Below are 22,698 nucleotides of genomic sequence, written 5' to 3'. Positions count from 1 at the left end.
GTATAATCAGTGGGATTGACACTATTCTGTGCAGCAAAGAGTGAGAGTCTGTAACTGTGGAAGCCATTGCCACAGAAGACTGCGAAGGCTAAGTCATTGAGTGTATTTAAGACAGAGATAAATAGGTTTGTGGACTAGTAAGTGCATCAAGGGTTACGGGGAGAAGGCAGGAGAATGGGGTTCAGAAGTATGTCAGCCGTGCTTGAATGACAGAGCAGACTCAGTGTGCAGACTGGCCTAATTCTGCTCATATATCTTAGGGTCTTATTTGCTCAGACGGGAAAAGACCTTGCGGTGGGAGGTGGAGAATCCAGACATTGTAGGCAGGACAAAAAAGGAGTTTGTGAATAGTTGTAATGAGGAATTTGGCACCATGAAGCAGAGCCTTCAATGTCACAATCTCTGGATGCTTAATGTGTTGGGCAGAAAGGCTTATTTCCATGCAGTGTGCCACCAAGATTCTAACTCCAGACAAACATATCCATCTTCTTTGCGCTCAATCTGACTCCTACGAGCAGGGAGCTTTCCCCCCATTCCCGTTAAAACCAGTTTTGCTCAGTTCCCTGGATGCCACATTTGGTCAAATGTGGCCTTGATGTCAAGAACAATCACTGTCGCCCTCACTCCCTCACCTCTTTTTTGTCCATTTTTGAACCAGGGCATCAATGAGGCCAGGAGCTGGGTGGCCCTGGTAGAAACCCAACTGAGTGTTAGTGAGTAGGTGATGCCTTTATTTTCACCTACTGTAGTCCCAATCATGCAACTCTGTCAATTGCTGCCCCTGCCAAGCGCTGGAAGCCTCCCCAGCGTTATCCAGACAGCAGAAAATTTGTTTCAGGAAGACGAGGACATGCCCTGTCAAATTTCATGTGGATGTGCTGTTGCACATGCACAGAGCGTGATTAAAGGGAGTCAGCATGGCTTTGTGATGGGCGGGACATGCCTTACAAATCTGATTGAGTTCTTTGAGGAGGTCATGAGACAGGTTGACGAGGGGCGAGCAGTGGATGTGGTGTACATGGACATCAGCAAAGCATTTGATAAGGTTCCCCACGGCAGGCATTTTCATAAAGTCAGGAGGTATGGAAATCAGGGTGACTTGGCTGTCTGGATTCAGAATTGGTTGGCTGACAGGAGGCAGAGAGTGGTTGTAGATGGTAAATATTCTGCCTGGAGGTCAGTGCTCAGTGGTGACCCGCTGGGCTCTGTTCTTGGGCCTCTGCTGTTTGTAGTTTTTAGAAATGACTTGGATGTGGAGGTTGAGGGGTGGGTTAGTATGTTTGCTGCTGACACAAAGGTTGGAGGTGCCGTTGATAGTATTGAGGGCTATTGCAGGCTTCAGCGAGACATTGACAGTATGCAGAGGTGGGCTGAGAAATGGCAGATGGAGTTCAACCTGGATAAATGCGAGGTGATGCATTTTGGAAGGTCGAATTTAGATGCTGAATCTAGGATTAAAGGCAGATGCTCGGCAGTGTATAGGAACAGCGGAATCTTGGTGTTCAAGTGCATAGCTCCCTCAAAGTTGCCACACAAGTGGATAAGGTTGTTAAGAAAGCATATGGTGTTTTGGCTTTCATTAACAGGGGGATCGAGTTTAAGTGCCGCGAGGTTATGCTGCAGCTCTACAAAACCCTGGTGAGACCACACTGGAATATTGTGTCCAGTTCCGGTTGCCCTATTATAGGAAAGATGTGGAGGCTTTGGAGAGAGTGCAAAGGAGGTTTACCAGGTTGAGAAGGTTGACTGAGCTTGGACTTTGCTCTCTGGAGAGAAGGAGGAAGAGAGGTGACCTGCTCAAGGTATACAAGGTAATGAGAGGAATGGATAGAGTCGATAGCCAGAGACTTTTCCCCAGGGCAGGATTGACTGCCGCGAGGCATAGTTTTAAGGTGTTAGGAGGAAGGTATAGAGGAGATGTCAGAGGGAGGTTCTTCACCCAGAGAGTTGTGAGTGCATGGAATACTTTGCCAGTGGTAATGGTGGAAGCAGAGCCATTAGTGACATTTAAGCAACTGCTGGACATGCACATGAACAGCAGTGAATTGAGGTGAATGTAAATTAGGTTAGGTTATTTTTGGATTGGGATTATTCCACGGCTCAACATGGTGGGCCGAAGGGCCTGTACTGTGCTATACTTTTCTATGTTCTATGTTGTGTGTAAGAGTCAGAAGCCCAGTTGTTAGTGGCTTGGCTCTTTAGCTCAGTAGCTACCCCTTAATTTTTTGATGGCCAAAAGTGGCTGGCAAAGCAGACTTGCAACTTGAAAGCATTATGACACTGGCCAGGATGTGAAGCATTGACCTACATGGTTTTTTGCAGATGTCTATTACTGCATCCATGTCTGTGAATGATTTGCGTAGCAGCCTTGATGTTTTCACAGAGTCCTTCAGAACTTAGATGTGGACCTTGGCAACTTTAAAGAAGTCTAAAAAATATCAACACACATACATTTTGGCAATGACTGGTATGAACATCGATAGAGAGTGGATAGCCAGAGACTTTTTCCGAGGGTGAAGGTAGCTCTTATGAGGAGGCATAGTTTAAAAGTAAGTGGAGGTAGATATCGGGTAAACGTGAGAAGTAGGTTCTTTACTCAGAGAGTGGCAGAAGCGTGGAATGCATTGCCAGAGAGGGGAGTGGAGTCAGCTTCATTAGGAGCATTTAAGCAGCTATTAGACAGGCATATGGATGATAGTATAAGGTAAGGGTGGAGGTTAGCTCGACGTTAGGTTGAGGGTAAAAGCTCAGCACAACACAGTGTGCTGAAGGGCCTGTCCTGTGCTGTACTGTTATATGTTTGTATGCTCTATGAATCCATCAGTAATTGATCTGCAAGTAGCTGACAGTGTCTTTAAATAACTCTGGCAGAGGGGTTATTCATGTTCCTGGTGATCATACGTTCAGCAATGTGTCATTGAGGGACTTGAAGCATTGAGCTCTGATATCACAGTATTGGCAATATCTTGCCTCCTCGACATCCTTTCATCAGGTATTTGCTGCATGCAACATAGAATTGTCAGAATAGCATCCATGGCAACTTGCATTTGATGTGTGCTCATGAGTCATATATACCATTTCAGATCTCAAAACCCTTTGTGGCCCTGAAAAACCAGGCGGCGAGATTGCAGACTTTACACCAAGCATGATTATCCGAATCTTTTCTCTCCTACTATAAAGCTGACAGTGAGACTTCCGTGAGTTCCACTGTATTCACCAGATGCTGTTTGCCAGTTATGACATGAATTTCATGTAGCTTTTGACCACCTACATGAGGAATGGGTAACAAATGCTGGTCCTGTCAGTGATGTTCCCATCCTTGAAAATATGTGGAAATAAATTGAACCTAGTAGTTATCATTTCCTTTTACTGTGCCTTGTATTCTTCAGCAGATATTTATCCCCCTGTATTCATTGCAGAGTAGTTGAGAATGTGTTCCAATTGAAATGGTTTGTACTAACAGTTAGGAAAAATGTATCTAAAGATTTTTTTGAATGCAGGTGATTTAAACACCGTGCGTTTTTCTGCCTCTCGGCCAGCAATGAAGATCCGCCGACTCCAGAAAGCGCTCTGTTGTGAGTACATTCACACATTGCAGAATTTGTAATCTCGTGCTGTGTTTTGTTGTGAGCTTCCTTGCTTGCCTGTTGTCAGATGTCATTGGTTACAATTAGCTTGGTTTTGCAGTTGTTGAGACATCAGTTCGGCATGACCTTACAACCTTCCACTCAAAGGACGTTTGTCTATAAAGTTGCTGAAAATGCAATCTGATAAGGGCAGCCAGGCATCTTAGACTAGAGTGAATGAGGAAAGCAACAGGATGTCTTCTTAACGATTGGGAAACAACCACATGAAGGACTGAGGAGGACAGTGAATTAAAAGAGGAATGGTTTGTTTCAAATCAGGTATAGCAAAAGAAATTAAGAGAACGTGAGGAAGGTTGAAATTGAAAAGGCAAGTAATGGTTTATGTTCATTGGAAACCATCAACAACAAAAGTACAATGAAGAAAGTATTTGAGAAAATACAGAAGATTTCTTCAAATGAAAGGGAGACACTGTCTTCATGATGCCAATAGCACGGAGTGCAACTTTGGCGTTTAACCACATCATCCCTTGGCCTGAAGTCACTGTACTATTTACCCATTTTATAACAGAAAAATACTTTAATGATGAGTGTCATGGAGAATTTCAGCCCAGAATATAACCATATTCTGAGCAATTGCCACAACAGCTTCTATGACATGACTTTATAAAACATCCCAAAGCATGTCATAGGAGCTTTATAGAGTAAAATTTGATACTGAGTACTGAAAGAGATCCGAAGGTAGATGATTAAAACCACATCAGAGATAGATTTTAAGGACTGTTTTGAAGGAGGAAAGAACGATGCAGAGGTTCAGCAAGGTAATTCTATAAAGCTTAGGCTCCAAGAAGTTGAATGTAAAGCTGTCGATGATGGAACAGCACAAATTGTGTTGAGAGGCTGGAATTAAAGGCGTAAATGTGCCTAGAGGGGCTATGAGTTGGACATTGTCAGGGGATGTGCATGGGTGTTGCCAGGTCAGGGAGGGATTTGAAAGCCAGGACAGCAATGTGAAAACCAAGGCACTGCTTAACTGTGAGCCATTGTAGATCAGAGTGCGCAGAGAAAGATGGGTGAATGGAACTTGGTGCGTGTTAAGACAGAGTCAATGGACTTTGAAATGATGCCATGTTAAAGAAAAGGAGAACTTGGGAGGCCAACTTGATATTCATCAGAATGGTCATGTTCAGAGTTAATCAATGCGGTCGGGTTTCAAAACTAACGGACTTAACCTGGGGCCAAATGTTGTGGATGTGAAAATAAGTAGACTTTGTGACATCAGGCCTATGTGGCCGGAATTTAAACTCTGGGTCAAAATAACAAAGGGTACAACGAAAACCAGTAGCTAGCAAGCAGACGTCCTTTCAAGGACCAAAGATAATGGCTTTGTTCTGTACCAGATTTAATAGATGGAAACTGTCCGGTTCTGTAGAGACAGTGGAAGAAATGAATGAGGGGGTGGTGAGATAGACCTGGGCATTGCCACCATGTCTGTGGAAAGTGCAGTGCATTCACATGATATTGCTCTGGGGCAGTGTTCAGATGAGAAAAGGAGAGGGATTTTACTGATTTTGGCCAGACCTCGGTGATTCACACCCACGGCCATGCTGTCAAAGATTTGTGGAAGCCAGAAAAACTGAACTTGACTGTTTGCAGTAAATGTACAGCATTTCAGATGTCACTTGATCCTGCAGATTGACTCCCTAGAATCTGCTTGTCAAATGATTTATATGGCTAAAAGGTTCAAGTATGAGTTTGCGCTGTGGAACTCATCTCGCACCGAAACTGGCCAGTTGTTATATCAAGATTTGGAGAAAGTATTAGTTTTTTGAAGAATGTTCTGATACAGAGAGAGACTAATAGTTTCTTGAGAAATCGTGGGACATTGGCCAGGAAGTTAAACAGCAGTGGGGGGGAAAACAAACTTGACCTGAATCCTATGTTAAGTATATAATGGATTGGTTCGAGAGTGAGGATATCAAAAAATATTCCGATTTTTAAGATGAGACACTCGGGACAATTTGGGTAGGATGCACTTCTTGAAGGGACCAGAAAGGTACAGAATTATCCATTGGATGTGAAAAATTTGAAATGAAGACAAAACTTTTTGAGGCTGGGGTGGGGAAGAAATGAAGGTCCGATTTTGTTCATTCAACCTCTCCCATGACAAAATGCACTTGTATAAGATTGGTGACTATAAGATTGTTGACGGCACTTTAATGAAGAAAAATCAACATGGACATTTGTTCTGCTGTATATATAACATTAACATTCAATCTCTTGGCAAGGATAATGTGACAGGGCATTTGAAAAGCCAAGTTATTGTAATTTGAATTAAGAGATCAGGCTGTAGAACCTGAGATCAATCTCAGAATAAAATGTAACAACAGCGATAGATGAGGAACCTCTTCACTCACAGAGAGGTGAACTTTGTAATTCTGTACTCCAGAAAATGTGGCGCCTCAGCCAAGAAGTATGCTCAGAACGGGGATTGACATGCTGGGGTAGTCAGTGAAGCACTGTTAATGTCACAGGATTAGTAATCCGGAGGCCTGGGACAATGCTGTAGAGTATAGGCTTAAATTCCACTGTAACAGCTGATGGAATTTGAATTCAGTTCAATATAATTTTGGGGGTAGGTGGGAATGTGGAGCTGACATTGCAGTCAAGTCAGCCACGACCTTCTTGAATGGTGAAGCAGGCTTGAGGGGGCCAGTTATCCAACACATGCTGAAATTGATATAATCATAAACAAAGCTGGTCTCAGTGATGGTTACACTGTCACTGTTAAACTATTCACCGTTATAAAAACTTGACTCATTCACTGATGTTCTTTAAGAAAGCAGCTCTGCCATTCTTATTTGATCTCACCTCCATATAACTCCAGATCCACAATAATGTGGTTGACACTTAACTGCACTCTGAAATATCAAACAATTTGGAGGAACTATGGATGGGCAGCAAATACTGTCCTTGCTATTCCTGCTCCTTGTTGCTATGACCGTACATGCTCTAACATATTAACCAATTTCCTCTTTGAATCCGTTTGAGGAGCAGTGTATATTTTGTATTGCTTGGTGATTCTCCAAGTATCTGATGGGTTTTGCAGAGTTCCTTCTACCTTCTAAATGTGAGCTCCTTCCAGTGTTTAACCTTTTAAGGTAGGCAATCGTTCCCAAACCTTTTTGATTGAATGCCTACCTATTAATAGCAATCACTAACCTATCTATTATTAATTGCATATTCATAATACAAAGGGCTACGTGTAAAGAAGTGTTCCAATCATCTTTTTAAAAAGCTCCTTCCTGACGCTTATCATGGAGATGAGATTAGATTCCCTACAGTGTGGAAACAGGCGCTTCAGCCTAAGAAGTCCACACCGGCCCTTGCAGCATCCCACCCAGACCCATCCCCCTATCACCGACACACCACCCTGAACACCATGGGAAATTTAGCATGCCCAATCCACCGAGTCAGCGCATCTTTGGACTGTGGAAGGAAACCGGAGCACCCGGAGGAAACCCACGCAGACACGGGGAGAATGTGCAAACTCCACACAGACAGTTACTTGAGGCTGGAATCGAACCCGGGTACTTGGTGCTGTGAGGCTGCAGTGCTAACCCGCTGAGCCACTGTGCTGCCCCGATGTGTGTATTTGCTTCTAACTGTGATATCTGTCAGTCGCTGGACTGGTGTTTGATACGGGCACTCATAATGTATATCCACTTGATCCAAATGCTCTTCTATTGTTAGCCTGATAAATCAAGAAAAGGGCTGGATCCTTTTGTATATTTTTCACATCACATATTCATGATTTACATATAGTTGAGAGTTTCAAACTGCAGTAATTAAACATTCATGACAGATAAAAGCATTCCAGAATTGTTTCGACTTGATGATAAATAGTGAATATCTGTTCTTGACTGCAGCTTTCCAGCCTATCAGCGCAGAAAGGCATTGCTTAGCAAGGTTGGATGAGGAATATTACTGTTCCAATTAGTTACATTTAATTTATCACCATTGAAGCTCGCGTTAGTTAGTATGCTTTTTTCCAATATATTTAATCTAAAGTTATGACAGATGATTTGGTTTGTAGATCTCCAATTACCTGTCTACTGTAGAACCCAGTTTTGAAACAATTGATATAAGGCACTTATTGTACTGTCACTGATGCTGTCATTATACTACCAGAGTATGGCTGTAATGCTGAATTACTTTAGCCTGCCTTCATGAAGCAGTGCAATCTTTCCTAGATAAGGATGAGGGGAAGGTGCACATAAAAGACTGATTGATTTATAAAATTGAGATTCATGGAATATATAGGTCACTATCAAATTTGGTTAAAAAAGATGGCTGAAGGACAGAAGCAGCAAGTTATGATAAATAGATTAGAAGATCGCTATTAGCAGTTTCCCAAGTATTAGGACACTGATTTTTGGAGATAGATACATGATTTGAATTTGGGAATATGGCATACAGAAGGCCCTTCAGCCAATCAAGTCTATGCAAACTTAACTGCACGAATCCCACTTTGCAGCACTTGGAGAATAACCTTTAATTTCATGTGCTCATCCCAGTACTTTTTTACAAGTTGTGAGCTCTCTTGTCTCAATGACCCTTCTGGGTAGTGCATTCCAGATTACCACCACCCTCTGGGTAAAAATATTTTTCCTCAAATCCCCTCTACATCTCCTGCCCTTCACCTCATAATTGTGTCTCCTTGTTATTGACCCTTCAACTAAGGATACAGCTGCTTGCTAACCTTGCCCCTCCTAATCTTCTGCACCTCAGTCACGTCCCTCCTCAGCCTTCTCTGCTCTAAAGACAACAAACTGAGCTTATCCAGCCAGTCTTCATAGCTGAAGTGCTCCGCCCCAGGCAATATCGGAGTGAATAATCTCTGCACCGTCTCCAATTCAATCACATCCTTCCAACAGTGTGGTGATGAGAACTGCATACAGTATTCCAACTTTGGCTTAACCAAAGTTCTATACAATTCCAACGTAACCTTCCAGCTGAAACCATCTGTGCCATGACTGATAAAGGCAAGTTCTGAGTCTGCATTCTTAATCATCGTGTTAACCTGTCCTGCCATCTTCAAGGATAATGGGAACTGCAGATGCTGGAGAATCCAAGATAATAAAATGTCAGGCTGGATGAGCACAGCAGGCCAAGCAGCATCTCAGGAGCACAAAAGCTGACGTTTCGGGCCTTGACCCTTCATCAGAGAGGGGGATGGGGTGAGGATTCTGGAATAAACAGGGAGAGAGGGGGAGGCGGACCGAAGATGGAGAGAAAAGAAGATAGGTGGAGAGGTAGTGAGGGGATAGGTCAGTCCAGGGAAGACGGACAGGCAAAGGAGGTGGGATGAGGTTAGTAGGTAGATGGGGGTGCGGCTTGGGGTGGGAGGAAGGGATGGGTGAGAGGAAGAACAGGTTAGGGAGGCAGAGATAGGTTGGACTGGTTTTGGGATGCAGTGGGTGGAGGGGAAGAGCTGGGCTGGTTGTGTGGTGCTGTGGGGGGAGGGGACGAACTGGGCTGGTTTAGGAATGCGGTGGGGGAAGGGGAGATTTTGAAACTGGTGAAGTCCACATTGATACCATTAGGCTGCAGGGTTCCCAGGTTCCCTCCTGCAGTGCCACAATGCACCTCCCAGTCGCAAACCATTTCCACTCCCCCTCCCATTCTTTAGATGACATGTCCATCATGGGCCTCCTGCAGTCGACAATGATGCCACCCGTAGGTTGCAGGAACAGCAACTCATATTCCGCCTGGACTCTTTAATTTTACATCCTCAAAGACATTTAGCAGGGATAGCGTGGATTATAGAGTGAGTTGAGTAGATTGTTTCATTATTAATTCTTTACTAAATTTGATTTATATTACATTTTTAGACCACATCAGGTGACGATGTGTGTGATTTCACCAAGGTGCTGAAAAATAACTTCAGATCAAAGAAGTACTTTGCCAAACATCCTCGCTTGGGTTATTTACCACTACAAACAGTCCTAGAAGGTGAGAACCTTGAGATGTAAGTTTATTGATGTGAGATTTACGAATGTATCAATGCCCATTTGGGGGTTGACAAATATTGCAGCATTATTCATTCTGCAGCTTAGCAGGAGAGTGAGGTTGTCCATTTGCGCATACATCAGAAGTACACAATACAAAAACAAGGGGGGCTTAACTGATATCATTGATCCTCTCGCCTTGAAAGCAGTGTAGTTACTCAGAGTGCATCTGCTGTGGACTTGTTGATACTGTCACTAACGTGCAACCTTCCTTGATATCTTTCTCTGTCCTCCAGTTCTGTCTTTAAAAACTACAATCAATTGCCCTCTCCTCAAAAGAAAAGAACCTTTGGCTGAACGTAGAACAAAGAACAGTACAGGCCCTTCAGCCCGCAATGTTGTGCCGACCTATTATCCCACTCAGATCAAACTACCCTGCATACCCTTCATTTTACTATCCTTCATGTGCCTATCCAAGAGTCGCTTAAGAGTCTCTAAATGTATCTGACTCCACTCCCACTGCCAGCAGTGCATTCCACACACCCACCACTCTCTGTGTAAAGAACTTAGGTCTGACATAGAACATAGAACAGTACAGCACAGAACAGGCCCTTCAGCCCACAATGTTGTGCCGACCATTGATCCTCATGGATGCACCCTCAAATTTCTGTGACCATATGCATGTCCAGCAGTCTCTTAAATGACCCCAATGACCTTGCTTCCACAACTGCTGCTGGCAACGCATTCCATGCTCTCACAACTCTCTGCGTAAAGAACCTGCCTCTGACATCCCCTCTATACTTTCCACCAACCAGCTTAAAACTATGACCCCTCGTGCTAGCCATTTCTGCTCTGGGAAATAGTCTCTGGCTATCAACTCTATCTATGCCTCTCATTATCTTGTACACCTCAATTAGGTCCCCTCTCCTCCTCCTTTTCTCCAATGAAAAGAGACCGAGCTCAGTCAACCTCTCTTCATAAGATAAGCCCTCCAGTCCAGGCAGCATCCTGGTAAACCTCCTCTGAACCCTCTCCAAAGCATCCACATCTTTCCTATAATAGGGCGCCCAGAACTGGACGCAGTATTCCAAGTGCGGTCTAACCAAAGTTTTATAGAGCTGCAACAAGATCTCACGACTCTTAAACTCAATCCCCCTGTTAATGAAAGCCAACACATCTCCCTTATTCCTTCCTCCAGTCACCTTAAAATTTCTCCCCCTCGTAATAGTCATTTCTGCTCTGGGAAAAAATCTCTGACTATCCACTCCAGCTATGCCTCTCATCATCTTGCATACCTCTACCAAGTCACCTATCATTCTTCTTTGCTCCAATGGAAAAAGTCCTCGCCCCCTCAATGTTTCATCATAAGACGTGCCGTCCATTCCATGCAGCATCCTGCTAAATCTCCGCTACACCCCATCTAAAGCTTCCACATCCTCCCTATAATGAAGCGACCAAAACTGAAGGCAATATTCCAAGCGCTGCTCCATCCCCACGAACTAATGCTCTATTCCAAATCCCTTTCCTCTTGATGCTTTAAATTCCTTGCAGTCTTTCGTATAATTTCATATTTGAATTCACCTGAACAAATTTCACCTGCAGCCCTGACCCACTAACAGCGACTTGCCCTGCAGCCATGACCCGCTCACAGCGACTTGCCCCCTCTGTCCTGACCCGCTTGCAGCGACTTGCCCCCTCTGTCCTGACCCGCTTACAGCGACATGCCCCTGCAGTCCTGACCCGCTCCCAGCAACATGCCCCTGCAGTCCTGACCCGCTCCCAGCGACATGCCCTTGCAGTCCTGACCCGCTCCCAGCGACATGCCCCTGCAGTCCTGACCCGCTCACAGCGACCTGCCCCTCCAGCCCTGACCCGCTCACAGCAGCATGACTCTGCAGTCCTGACCTGCTCCCAAGTCAGCGACTTCGATGTTGTGGCCATTTCAGAGACATGGATGTTGCAGGTTCCAGGGTTTAGATCTTTCATTAAGGTAAGGGAAGGTGGTAAAAGAGGGGGAGGTGTGGCTTTGTTGGTGAAAAACAGATCAGAGTAAACCGGTTGATGTCGTGTATATGGATTTCAGCAAGGCGTTTGATAAGGTTCCCCACAGTAGGCTATTTTACAAAATGCAGAGGAATGGGATTTTGGGAGATATAGCAGTTTGGACCGGAAATTGGCTCGCTGAAAGAAGACAGAGGGCTGCAGTTGGTGGGAAATGTTCATCCTGGAGACCAGTTACTCGTGGTGTACCGCAAGGGGCGGTGTTGGGTCCACCGCTGTTTGTCATTTTTTTAAATGACCTGGATGAGGGCACAGAAGGATGGGTTAGTAAATTTGCAGACGACACTAAGGTCGGTGGAGTTGTGGATAGTGACGAAGGATGCTGTAGGTTGCAGAGAGACATAGATAAGCTGCAGAGCTGGGCTGAGAGGTGGCAAATGGTGTTTGATGCAGACAAGTGTGAGGTGATGCACTTTGGTAGGAGTAACCGAAAGGCAAAGTTCTGGGCTAATGGTAAGATTCTTTGTATTGTAGATGAGCAGAGAGATCTTGGTGTCCATGTACACAGATCCTTGAAAGTTGCCACCCAGGTTGACAGGGCTGTTAAGAAGGAATACAGTGTTTTACCTTTTATTGACAGAGGGATCGAGTTCCGGAACCAAGAGCTTATGGTGAAGCTGTACAAAACTCTGGTGCGGCCGCACTTGGAGTATTGTGTACAGTTCTGGTCGCTGCATTATAAGAAGGATGTGGAAGCTTTGGAAAGGGTGCAGATGAGATTTACTAGGATGTTGCCTGGTATGGAGGAAAGGCTGAGGGACCTGAGGATGTTTTCGTTAGAGAGAAGAAGGTTGAGAGGTGACAATTGAAACATATAAAATAATCAGAGGGTTAGATAGGGTGGATATGAGAGTGTTTTTCCTAGGATGGTGACGGCGAGCACGAGGCGGCACAGCTTTAAATTGAGGGGTGAAAGATATAGGACAGATGTCAGAGGTAGTTTCTTTACTCAGAGAGTAGAACATAGAACATAGAACAGTACAGCACAGAACGGGCCCTTCAGCCCACAATGTTGAGCCGACCATTGATCCTCATGTATGCACCCTCAAATTTCTGTGACCATATACATGTCCAGCAGTCTCTTAAATGACCCCAATGACCTTGCTTCCACAACTGCTGCTGGCAACGCATTCCATGCTCTCACAACTCTCTGCGTAAAGAACCTGCCTCTGACATCCCCTCTATACTTTCCACCAACCAGCTTAAAACTATGACCCCTCGTGCTAGCCATTTCTGCTCTGGGAAATAGTCTCTGGCTATCAACTCTATCTATGCCTCTCATTATCTTGTACACCTCAATTAGGTCCCCTCTCCTCCTCCTTTTCTCCAATGAAAAGAGACCGAGCTCAGTCAACCTCTCTTCATAAGATAAGCCCTCCAGTCCAGGCAGCATCCTGGTAAACCTCCTCTGAACCCTCTCCAAAGCATCCACATCTTTCCTATAATAGGGCGCCTAATAGTATATACTATAATAGTAGTAAGGGAATGGAATGCTTTGCATGCAACAGTAATAGATTTGCCAACTTCAGGTACATTTAAGTCATCATTGGATAAGCATATGGACGTACATGGAATAGTGTAGGTTAGATGGGTTTCAGATCGGTATGACAGGTCGTCACAACATCGAGGGCCAAAGGACCTGTGCTGTGCTGTAATGATCTATGTTCTATGACAGTATAACGGTGGCTGAAAGAACTTTTGAGGAGGACTCGTCTATTGAGGTGGTATGGACTGAGGTTGCCGAGGAAGGGTTATCGACTGAGTCAGTATGGGTGGAAGTTAGGAACAGCAAGGGAGCAGCCACCTCACTGGGGGTGTTCTACAGACCCCCAAATCACAGTAGGGAGATCGAAGACCTCACTGGCCGGCCTATTGTTGAAAAGTGCAAACGTAGCAGGGTTGTTGTTATGAGTGACTTCACCTTTCCCGATGTAGATTGGAACCTCCTTCGTGCAGATGGTTTGGATGGAGCCGTTTTTGTCAGGTGTGTTCAGGAGGGTTTCCTTACTCAGTATGTGGACAGGCCGACGATGGGGGAGGCCATTTTGGATTTGGTGCTCGGCAATGAGCCAGGACAGGTGTCAGATCTCGTGGTGGGAGAACACTTTGGCGACAGTGACCACAACAGCCTGACATTTACCATAGCCATGGGAAGGGAAAGGAGCAGTTACCAGGGGAAGATATTTAACGGGGGAAAAGGAAACTATGACGCTATCAGACAGGAGTTGGGAAGTAGAGATTGGGACCAATTGTTACACAGAAAGGGCACAGCAGACATGTGGAGGCGGTTTAAGGAGCAGTGGTTGCGAGTGATGTATAAATTTGTTCCTCTGAGACAGGTAAGAAGGGGTAAGATTAAAGAACCTTGGATGACGGGTACAGAGGTGCTTCTTGTCAAAAAGCAAAAGGCAGCGTTCGTAAGGTGGAGGAAGCAAGGGTCCAGCACAGCTTTAGAGGATTACAGGCTTGCTCGGAAGGAGCTCCAAAGTGGCTGAGGAGGGCCAGAAGGGGGCAGGAAAAAGGCTTGGCAGGAAGGATTAGGGAGAACCCGAAGGCATTTTACTCATAGGTGAGGAATAAGAGAATGATCAGGGAGAAGGTAGGGCCGATCAGGGATAGCGTAGGGAACTTGTGCGTGGAGTCTGAGCAGATAGTGGAAGCCCTAAATGAGTTTTTTGCCTTGGTTTTCACTAAGGAAAGGGACGTTGTTGTGAATGAGAACTTTGAGGAGCAGGAAAACAGGCTTGAACAGATCAAGATTGAGGAAGTTGATGTGCTGGAATTTTGGCCGACATTAAGATTGATAAGTCCCCAGGACCAGATCAGATTTATCCTAGGTTGCTCCGGGAAGCGAGAAAGGAGGTTGCTAAGCCGCTGGCGAAGATCTTTGCTTGCTCATTCTCCATGGGAGTCGTATCGGAAGATTGGAAGGAGGCAAATGTTGTTCCTTTTTGCAAGAAAGGGAATAGGGAAATCCCTGAAAATTACAGACCAGTCAGTCGTCAGTCTTAGGTCTGTTTTCAACAAGATTTTGGAGAGATTTCTGAGGGATAGGATTGATGACTATTTGGAAAAGCCTAGCATGATTAAAGGGAGTCAGCATGGCTTTGTGAGGGGCAGGTCATGCCTTACAAATCTTATTGCATTCTTTGAGGAAGTCACGAGACAGGTTGACGAGGGTCGAGCAGTGGATGTGGTGTACATGGACTTCAGCGAGGTATTTGATCAGGTTCCCCATGGCAGGCTCATTAATAAAGCCAGGAGGTATGGGATACAGGGTGATTTGGCTGTCTGGATTCAGAATTGGTTGGCTGACAGGAGGCAGAGAGTGGTTGTAGATGGTAAGTATTCTGCCTGGAGGTCAGTGCTGAGTGGTGTCCCGCAAGGCTCTGTTCTTGGGCCTCTGCTGATTGTAGTTTGTATGAATGACTTGGACGAGGAGGTTGAGGGGTGGGTTAGTATGTTTGCTGATGACACAAAGGTTGGAGGTGCCGTTGATAGTATTGAGGGCGATTGCAGGCTTCAGCGAGACATTGACAGTATGCAGAGGTGGGCTGAGAAATGGCAGATGGAGTTCAACCTGTATAAATGCGAAGTGATGCATTTTGGAAGGTTGAACTTAAATGCTGAATATAGGATTAAAGGCAGGATTCTCGGCGCTGTGGAGAAACAGTGGGATCTTGGTGTTCAAGTGCATAGCTCCCTCAAAGTTGCCACACAAGTGGATCAGGTTGTTAAGAAGGCATATGGTGTTTTGGCTTTCATTAACAGGGGGATCGAGTTTAAGAGCCGCGAGGTTATGCTGCAGCTGTACAAAACCCTGGTGAGACCACACTTGGATTATTGTGTCCAGTTCTGGTCGTCCTGTTATAGGAAAGATGTGGAGGCTTTGGAGAGGATGCAAAGGAGGCTTTCCAGGAGCTGCCTGGACTGGAGGGCTTGTCTTACGAGGAGAGGTTGACTGAGCTTGGACTTTGCTCTCTGGAGAGAAGGAGGAAGAGAGGTGACCTGATCACAAGATAATGAGAGGCATGGATAGAGTCGATAGGCAGAGACTTTTCCCCAGGCCAGGTTTGCCTGCCTCGAGGGGTCATAGTTTGAAGGTGGTCGGAGGAAGGTATAGAGGAGACGTCAGAGGGAGGTTCTTCACCCAGAGAGTTGTGAGCGCATGGAATAGTTTACCAGTGGTAGTCGTGGAAGCGGAGTCGGTAGTGACATTTAAGCAACTCCTGGACATGCACGTGGACAGCAGTGAATTGAGGGGAATGTAGGTTAGGTTATTTTATTTTTGGATTAGGAATATTCCACGGCACAACATCGTGGGCTGAAGGGCCTGCACTATGCTGTGCTTTTCTATGTTCTATGTAGTTATAATCAGAGGCAGTATAGTTAGGGGAATGAACACTGTTCGTTGTGACTAGGATCGAGAGTCTCGAAAGTAGTGTTGCCTGCCTGGTGCCCAGGTTCAGGGTATTCCATCTCAGCAACAAAGGAACTTGAAGTGGGAGGAGTAGAAATCCAGCTATCGTGGTACACACATGTACCATTGATATGGAAGAAAGAGGAAAGAGGTTCTGCTGAGGGATTATGAGCACTGAGGTGAGAAAGCAGAACCCGAAAGGTTATAATCTCTGGATTCTTATCTGAGCAATTTGGCACGGTGTGAACAAAATTAAAGATGTAAATGCATTGTTCAAATGGTGGCATGGCAGAAATGTGTTTGAATTCATGGGACATTGGCATCGCTTTGGGGAAGGAGGAAGTTGTTCCGGTGGTACAGACTCGACCAGAATCATTTTGGGACAAGTGTCCTGGCAAAAGACATAGCTAGGTCTCGGGGTAGGGCATTAAAGTAAAAAGTGTGGAGTGGGTGAGTTCAGTTGCATGGAAAATTATGGAAAAAGTTAGAAGCTGGTAAGTGCTCAGCAAAGTTTCCAGAGCAAGTAATAGGACAAAAAGTATGGAAATGGTCAGGAGTCTCCTTTCAGGTGCAGCAAACAAGAAGAGTGTCCACCCTGGAAATGCCAGACTGAAGGTCTTGTATTTAATTGCAGGGAGTGTATGAAACAAAGTGAATGAGTTTGTGGTGCCGATTGAAATTGACAGATACATTGTTCTGGGTGTCACAGAGAGGTGGTTGTTAGGGGATACGTTTTGGCAACTAAATATCCAATGATACATGCCCTCTAGAAAGAACAGGCGAATGGACAGAGATGTCAGGGTTGGCTTGTCAGTAAGAAATGAGGTAGCGCTGAAGGAACCACAGCTCTTGAGCTTGTTTATTAATGACTTGGAGGAAAGAGGTGAATGTGCTGTGGCTAAATTAGTAGATGACTCAAAAATATTAGAAAGACAAGGCATGACACAGAAACAGAGATTTACCAGGATGTTACTTGGATTGGAATGTATGAGGTATAAGGAGGCTTTGGTGGAAATGTTGTATAATAATAAATGCAATGAGACCAACCATGATTTCACCGAATGGTGGAGGAAATTCAATGTGCCAAATGACATTTTTAGTGAGTCTTGTTGTTTGACAATGCATTGGTAAAGGTGTTTTTTTTTCTCTCTTGGATGAGATGTAAAAATGAAATGTGCACCCTTCCTTTTGATCTGGAAATAAATAATTGTTCTGAACGATTTCCATTGACTGGTAGCAATCTGACAAGCATGACGATGTAAAGAGATTCTTCGCTTCTTTTTAATTGTAAAGTTATACTTTGGAATTAATTAAGCATATATTAAATTCATCACTGCATCTCCAAAAGTGCTCTTGTATGATAACAACATTTGAAAGAACACTCTTCAATGGTGGTGATTTTCAGTTGCCATAACACACATGAAATTACATTGTTGGCCAATCTGTCCATGATTATTTCATTATCTTAGGTTTCAAACAGACAAGGAAATATTGGTGATGCAATGAAGAACTTGATGATAAAATATAATTGCTGTTATAGTTTCCTCTTGCAAGAAATATTCGCAACAAATTGACTGGTCAAGGAAATGGGACACTGACTGAGTACTTTGAATGTTGAAGTGATTCCTAAAATGAAAATTATGACCTTGATGATTTCTCTTGCATGCAGATTTGAAGAGAATATTTTGAAATATCCTCTAGGTTAGTGGTTCAGGCATAAAAGTGTCACATGTATATTTATGTATATACATGTACATGTGTAATCTGAAAAGAAAATGAATATAAATCACTTGTTACAAGGTGAGAATGAGCTATTCAGATAGTCAGAACTGCCAATGTTTGTGTCTGAGATAACACATTGTAGAGCTGGAGGAACACAACAGGGCAGGCAGCATCAGAAGCTCAAGAAAGTTGAGGGTTTGGGTTAGGACCCTTCCTCCAAAATGGAGGGTGGAAGGGAGCTCAGAAACAAATAGTGTGGAGAGGGAGGAGGTGCTGGGGAAGGTAGGTGGGATGGCGATAAGTGAGTACGATCCAGATTGGAACAGATTTCCCCCAGCAGGTATTGAATACAAATTCCAACTCACTGTCAAAATCTTGGTGACTGTGAACATTCATGTTTTTTGTCTGTGCGTTTCAGTAATTGCATGACAGTTTGAATGGTTCGGTGAGCGTGAGGAACCTATGGACTCTCACACACCAAGATGGAATTTAGTTCGAAGAGTGACTCCTCTTCAAAGTACTCAGTTGCTTTTAAAATATTGACCATTTCTGCTGTCTAGTTGAACAAATTTAGCTTAATACTGCTTCAATAGGAATGAGTGTTTAATAGGAACATATTTGTGAAACTTACAGTTCCTCAAGTTTTAGCATAAACTGGTGGAGACTTTCCGTGCTTGCAAAAAGGCTCACCTCTCCAATAATACCGAAGGAAAATTGGAGTTTAAAAGTACACCCCCCCCACCCTCCTCCTCCTCCTCCCACCTCCCTCCTCCTCCTTTTCCCTCCACCCTCCTCCTCCTCCCCCACCCTCCTCCTCCTTCCCCCCTCCTTCCCCCCTCCTTCCCCCCTCCTTCCCCCCTCCTGCTCCCCCCCCTGCTCCCCCCCTGCTCCCCCCCTGCTCCCCCCCTGCTCCCCCCCTGCTCCCCCCCCTGCTCCCCCCCCTGCTCCACCCCCTGCTCCACCCCCTGCTCCCCCCCCTGCTCCCCCCCCTGCTCCCCCCCCTTCTCCCCCCCCATCTCCCCCCCATCTCCCCCCCATCTCCCCCCCCATCTCCCCCCCCATCTCCCCCCCCATCTCCCCCCTCCTTCTCCCCCCTCCTTCTCCCCCCTCCTTCTGCCCCCTCCTTCTGCCCCCTCCTTCTGCCCCCTCCTTCTGCCCCCTCCTTCTGCCCCCTCCTTCTCCCCCCCCTTCCCCCCCCTTCCCCCCCCTTCCCCCCCCTTCCCCCCCCTTCCCCCCCCCTTCCCCCCCCCTTTCCCCCCCCTTTCCCCCCCCTTTCTCCCCCCCTTCCCCCCCTTCCCCCCCTTCCCCCCCCTTTCCCCCCACTTTCCCCCCCCCTCCTTGCCCCCCCTTCCCCCCCCTTTCCCCCCCCTCCCCCCCCTCCTCCTTCCCCCCTCCTCCTTCCCCCCTCCTCCTTCCCCCCCTCCTCCTTCCCCCCTTCCTCCTTCCCCCCTTCCTCCTTCCCCCCTCCTCCTTCCCCCCCTCCTCCTTCCCCCCCTCCTCCTTCCCCCCCTCCTCCTTCCCCCCTCCTCCTTCCCCCCCTCCTCCTTCCCCTGTCCTCCTTTCCCCCGTGAGCCCAGTCCTCCTTGCCCCCCACCGCCGCCTCCTCCTTTCCCCCCCACCCTCCTCCTCCTCTTCCCCCACCCTCCTCCTCCTCCTCTTCCCCCCCACCCCCTCCTTTACCCCCCCACCCCCCCACCCCCCCTCCTTTACCCCCCACCCCCCCTCCTTTACCCCCCACCCCCCCTCCTTTACCCCCCACCCCCCCTCCTTTCCCCCCCCCACCCCCCCTCCTTTCCCCCCCCACCCCCCCTCCTTTCCCCCCACCCCCGTCCTCCTTTCCCCCCACCCCCGTCCTCCTTCCCCCCCCCCACCGCCCTCCTCCTGCCCCCCCACCCCCGTCCTCCTTCCTCCCCCCACCCCCGTCCTCCTCCCCCCCCACCCCCGTCCTCCTCCCCCCCCCCCAGCTTCCTCCTCCTTTCTCCCCCCCAGCTTCCTCCTCCTTTTCCCCCCCCACCCCCGTCCTCCTTTTCACCCCCCAAACCCTCCTCTTCCTTTCCCCCCCACGCCCTCCACCTCCTTTGCCCCCACGCCCTCCACCTCCTTTGCCCCCACGCCCTCCACCTCCTTTGCCCCCACGCCCTCCTTTACCCCCACCCTCCTCCTCCACCTCCTTTCCCCTGACACTCCTCCTCCTCACCCCCCTCCCTCTCCCCCCCTCCCTCTCCCCCCCTCCCTCTCCCCCCCCTCCCTCTCCCCCCCCTCCCTCTCCCCCCCTCCCTCTCCCCCCCTCCCTCTCCCCCCCTCCCTCTCCCCCCCTCCCTCTCCCCCCCCTCCCTCTCCCCCCCTCCCTCTCACCCCCTCCCTCTCCCCCCCCTCCCTCTCCCCCCCCCTCCCTCTCCCCCCCCTCCCTCTCCCCCCCCTCTCCCTCCCCCCCCCTCTCCCTCTCCCCCCCTCTCCCTCTCCCCCCCTCTCCCTCTCCCCCCCCTCCCTCTCCCCCCCCTCCCTCACCCCCCCTCCCTCACCCCCCCTCCCTCACCCCCCCTCCCTCACCCCCCCTCCCTCACACCCCTCCCTCCCCCCCCTCCCTCACCCCCCCTCCCTCACCCCCCCTCCCTCACCCCCCCTCCCTCACCCCCCCTCCCTCACCCCCCCTCCCTCTCCCCCCCTCCCTCACACCCCTCCCCCTCCCTCTCCCCCCCTCCCTCTCCCCCCCTCCCTCTCCCCCCTCCCTCTCCCCCCTCCCTCTCCCCCCTCCCTCTCCCCCCCTCCCTCTCCCCCCCTCCCTCTCCCCCCCTCCCTCTCCCCCCTCCCTCTCCCCCCCCTCCCTCTCCCCCCCCTCCCTCTCCCCCCCTCCCTCTCCCCCCCCTCCCTCTCCCCCCCCTCCCTCTCCCCCCCTCCCTCTCCCTCTCCCCCCCTCTCCCTCTCCTCCCCTCCCTCTCCCCCTCCCTCTCCCTCTCCCCCCCCTCCCTCTCCCCCCCCTCCCTCTCCCCCCCTCCCTCTCCCCCCCTCCCTCTCCCCCCCCTCCCTCTCCCCCCCCTCCCTCTCCCCCCCTCCCTCTCCCCCCCTCCCTCTCCCCCCCCTCTCCCTCTCCCCCCCTCTCCCTCTCCCCCCCCCTCCCTCTCCCCCCCCTCCCTCTCCCCCCCTCCCTCTCCCCCCCCTCCCTCTCCCCCCCTCCCTCTCCCCCCCCTCCCTCTCCCCCCCCTCCCTCTCCCCCCCTCCCTCTCCCCCCCTCCCTCTCCCCCCCCCCTCTCCCTCTCCCCCCCTCTCCCTCTCCCCCCCCCTCCCTCTCCCCCCCTCCCTCTCCCCCCCCCTCCCTCTCCCCCCCTCTCCCTCTCCCCCCCTCTCCCTCTCCCCCCCTCTCCCTCTCCCCCCCTCTCCCTCTCCCCCCCTCTCCCTCTCCCCCCCTCTCCCTCTCCCCCCCTCTCCCTCTCCCCCCCTCTCCCTCTCCCCCCCCTCTCCCTCTCCCCCCCCTCTCCCTCTCCCCCCCCTCTCCCTCTCCCCCCCTCTCCCTCTCCCCCCCTCCCTCTTCCCCCCTCCCTCTTCCCCCCCTCCCTCTTCCCCCCCTCCCTCTTCCCCCCCTCCCTCTTCCCCCCCCTCCCTCTTCCCCCCCCTCCCTCTTCCCCCCCCTCCCTCTTCCCCCCCTCCCTCTTCCCCCCCTCCCTCTTCCCCCCCCTCCCTCTTCCCCCGCCTCCTTCTTCCCCCCTCCTTCTTCCCCCCTCCCTCTTCCCCCCCTCCCTCTTCCCCCCCTCCCTCTTCCCCCCCTCCCTCTTCCCCCCCTCCCTCTTCCCCCCCTCCCTCTTCCCCCCTCCCTCTTCCCCCCTCCCTCTTCCCCCCCTCCCTCTTCCCCCCTCCCTCTTCCCCCCTCCCTCTTCCCCCCTCCCTCTTCCCCCCTCCCTCTTTTCCCCCCTCCCTCTTTTCCCCCCTCCCTCTTTTCCCCCCTCCCTCTTTTCCCCCCTCCCTCTTTTCCCCCCTCCCTCTTTTCCCCCTCCCTCTTTTCCCCCCTCCCTCTTTTCCCCCCTCCCTCTTTTCCCCCTCCCTCTTTTCCCCCTCCCTCTTTTCCCCCTCCCTCTTTTCCCCCCTCCCTCTTTTCCCCCCTCCCTCTTTTCCCCCCTCCCTCTTCCACCCCCTCCCTCTTCCACCCCCTCCCTCTTCCACCCCCCGTCCCTCTTCCCCTGCCACAGGCAGACAGAGACACAGAAGGAGGCAGGCAGGCAGACGGAGACAGTCAGTCAGGCAGACAGAGAGACAGACAGACAGGCAGAGACAGTCAGGCGCAGGCAGGCAGTCAGACGGAATACAGGCAGACACAGACAGGCAAGCAGGGAGACAGGCAGACGCAGTCAGGCACAGTCTGTCAGACAGATACAGGCAGACAGAGACAGACAGGCAGGCAGGCAGACCGACAGAGGCAGGCAGACACAGTCAGGCAGACGGAGGCAGGCAGGCGGGCAGAGACAGGCAGGCAGGCGGGCAGAGACAGGCAGGCAGAGACAGTCAGGCACAGTCAGGCAGAGACAGAGAGACAGGCAGACAGGCAGAGGCAAGCAGACAGAGACAGACAGAGGCTGGCAGAGACAGTCAGACACAAGCAGGCGGACAGACAGACAGAGACACTCAGGCAGACGGGCAGAGACAGTCAGGCACAGGCAGGCAGGCAGAGACAGACAGTCAGACAGGGACAGGCCGGCAGACAGAGTCAGTCAGACACAAGTAGGCAGACAGACAGACAGAGACAGTCAGGCAGGCAGAGACAGACAGACCGGCAGAGGTAGGCAGAGACAGTCAGACCGGCAGAGGTAGGCAGAGACAGTCAGACAGAGACAGGCAGGCAGACAGAAACAGACAGAGGCAGGCAGACAGACACAGGCAGACAGAGGCAAGCAGGTGGAGACAGACAGAG

General features: G+C 49.4%; 1 pseudogene; it reads left to right on the top strand.

Annotated features, from left to right (window-relative positions):
• The window catches only part of LOC132208860 (utrophin-like), a 143,409-nt pseudogene that overhangs the window by 3,112 nt on the left and 117,599 nt on the right, over window positions 1-22,698 (top strand).

The sequence above is a fragment of the Stegostoma tigrinum genome, unplaced genomic scaffold (assembly GCF_030684315.1).
Source record: "Stegostoma tigrinum isolate sSteTig4 unplaced genomic scaffold, sSteTig4.hap1 scaffold_55, whole genome shotgun sequence".
NCBI lineage: Eukaryota > Metazoa > Chordata > Chondrichthyes > Orectolobiformes > Stegostomatidae > Stegostoma > Stegostoma tigrinum.
This window is presented reverse-complemented; position numbering and strand designations above follow the sequence as displayed.